The sequence below is a fragment of the Cynara cardunculus genome (genome assembly GCF_001531365.2).
Source record: "Cynara cardunculus var. scolymus isolate 2C chromosome LG 10, CcrdV1, whole genome shotgun sequence".
Classification (NCBI taxonomy): domain Eukaryota; kingdom Viridiplantae; phylum Streptophyta; class Magnoliopsida; order Asterales; family Asteraceae; genus Cynara; species Cynara cardunculus.
The window spans coordinates 15,813,009-15,816,111 of record NC_037537.1 but is presented as its reverse complement, the minus strand read 5'-3'; positions in this window follow the sequence as shown (position 1 = coordinate 15,816,111).

Here is a 3,103-nt window from a genome sequence, read left to right as displayed (position 1 = left end):
TTTTTGGAGAATAGATATTATACAAGAGCATGTATTTTGAATTTTTGTATTGTGTATTTTGTATCATAGACTCTTGTATTATGGACCTTTGTGGGCTTAACATGTATTCTATGAATGTAATATGTGTTACATGCAATGTATGATTTGGGGTGTTACAGAAGTTGGCATTAGAGCCTGAGTTTAAGAGATTTAGGTATTCACATGCATGATGCCTAGACTTAAACTGTTTCATTAGATATTAGGATCCCATACATAGTTAGCACCTTTGGAATAAATATGATAAGTTAAGAGATCAGTGTGTAAGGTATTTTCGGATTACTTCTGGCCAATGTAATTTTGAATCTACAGGTATATAACTGAACTTGGACACTTTATTATATTTGGGAATGTGAAAATATGTTTATTAATTTTGATATCTACATACGACTAGTAGATCAAGAAGGTCTGAAAGGATCACCCGCCCCAATCCCAATGAAAAAGAAAATTCTTCTATTCTTGCCCCTGTTGGTACATCTGAGGGCAGAGGCAGAGGCAAAGGTAGAGGTACAGGTAGAGGTAGAGGTAGAGGTAGAGGCAGAGGCAAAAAAAAGAGAACAAACTAAAGGCAGAGCTAGCCAGGCAGATATCAATACAGATCAAGGGGACTCAAATTCTGAAAATATGAACCAGGAACAAATGCCTCAACCAGAATATGTGACTAGAGACTGGCAAAGTTGAGATTAATCCACTCGTTCTAGTTGTCAACAATAGGAAAGGAGACATAAAGATGTTTCTGACTTGTAAACTACCAACTTTCTCGGGAGAAAGAGATCCAATTAAAGCTATGTGTTGGATCAAGGAAATAGAATCCGTGTTCAACACCATTTGATGCACAAAATCGGATAAAGTTAGATTTGCAGTGTCTGTTTTTGAAGTCAAATGCATTATTTTGGTGGGAGGTAGAATCATTGGCTAGAACAGATATTTTGCAAACTATGACATGGGCATAATTTGTGTATAGATTCAAAGAGCAGGTCTGTCCCAAAACAACAGTCAGACAGATGGAAGAGGACTTTTTAAAATTAGAACATAACTCTGGGTCAGTCAAAGAATACACAAAGAAATTTATAGAGTATTCTAGATTCGCAGAACATTACATCTCAACAGAGGCTATAAAAGTGGAGCGATATATCTTGGGTCTAAAGCCCTCAATTAGAGAATTTGTTATCGCAATGAATCCAGCTACTTTTCCATTGGCAGTAGATGCAGCAGAGATCACAGAAAGAAACAAGAATAGAGGTGAAGAAGGAAAGCAAGTTGAGAAAAGGAAATGGGAAGGGTCCTCCACAAGTTATCGGGGATCAAAAACTGTCAAATTTAATAATAGACCAATGCAGAGACCAACGGAGAGAATCTGTCCCCGCTGTCGACAGTATCACCGAGGAGAATGCAGAGCAGAACCAATAAAATGTTTTAATTGTGGTGAAATTGGGCATACTTCAAATTTCTGTCGGCAAAACAGAAAATGTTTTCATTGCAATTTGCCAGACCATTTCGAGAACAATTTCCCACAGTTGAAAGCTCCACAGCTCACTATGGAAAGCAATATATCGACAGGCAGAGGAAGACCAAGTATGGGCAGAGGATCAGGTGAGGCGCGGGGTCGATCTTTTCAAATGACCAAACATGAAGCCAAAACTACACCCGATGTAGTGACAGGTACATTCCTTGTAAACTCGTTATATGCTAAAGTGTTGTTTGATTCAGGAGCAAACTTCTCGTTTGTATCCCCATCATTTGCCCAATATGCTCGTATGAACTCTGTGCCTCTTGACGACAAGTTAGTAGTTGATACTGCTAACGGTCAAGTATCTGTGAATTATGTGTTCAATAACTGCAATATCATGATTGAGGGATGTGAGACACCTAACGGTTTGTTTCCCATGTCTATGAAAGAGTTTGATGTTGTAGTAGGAATGGATTGGTTAGCAAAGAATCAATAAAGTATTGTTTGTGATCAGAAAATAGTCAGAATTATACTGCCAAATAGAGGAACAATTGATATATATGGTGATCATCAGAATCATCATCACAGATTGTTATCGGTAATAAAAGCCAGAAGATGTATGCAGAAGAAATTTCAAGGATTTCTAGCTTATATAGTTGATGCCAAAAAGGAAAAGGAAAAGCAGAAATTGATTCCAGTTGTTAGTGACTATCCAGATGTATTCCCCGAGGACTTGTCTGGTCTTCCGCCAGATAGAGCCATCAAATTCAGGATTGATCTCTTACTCGGGGCAGCGCCTGTAGCCAAAACTCCATACAGATTATCCCCATTAGAGCTAAAAGAATTAGTAATTCAACTAGAAGATCTGCTCGATAAAGGCTTTATCAGACCAAACACATCATCTTGGGGATCCCCAGTTCTGTTCGTAAAGAAGAAGGACGAATCTATGTGAATGTGTATAAGACATAGGTAGAACATGCAGAACGCCTTCGTCTGGTTCTGAATCTGTTGAAGAAAGAAAAGTTATATGCCAAATTGTCAAAGTGTAAATTCTGGATGCGGGAAGTTCAGTTTCTGGGGCATGCCATATCAGAAAAAGAAGTATAAGTAGATCCAGCAAAAATCGAGGCAATTGCAAAGTGGGAGGCACCAAAGACACCATCTGAAATTCGAAGTTTCTTGGGATTGGCAGGCTATTACCGCAAGTTTATCCAAGATTTCTCCAAGATAGCCTTGCCCTTGACCAAATTGACTTAGAAAAATGTTAAGTTTCAGTGGGGAGACAAGCAACAGAAAGCTTTCCAGTTATTAAAAGATCATCTCTGCAGTGCCCCAATACTATATCTACCCGATGGAACTGAAGATTTCATGGTATATAGCGATGCATCAAAATTGGGTTTGGGTTGTGTCTTGATGAAAAGAGGAAAAGTTATATCATACGCATCCCGACAATTGAAAGATCATGAAAAGCAATATCCGACTCACGACATGGAATTGGCGGCTGTGGGTTTTGCTCTAAAAATATGGAGACATTATCTCTTGGGAACGAAGTGCCAAATTTATATTGATCACAAGAGTTTGCAACACCAATTCAACCAGAAATAATTAAATATGAGG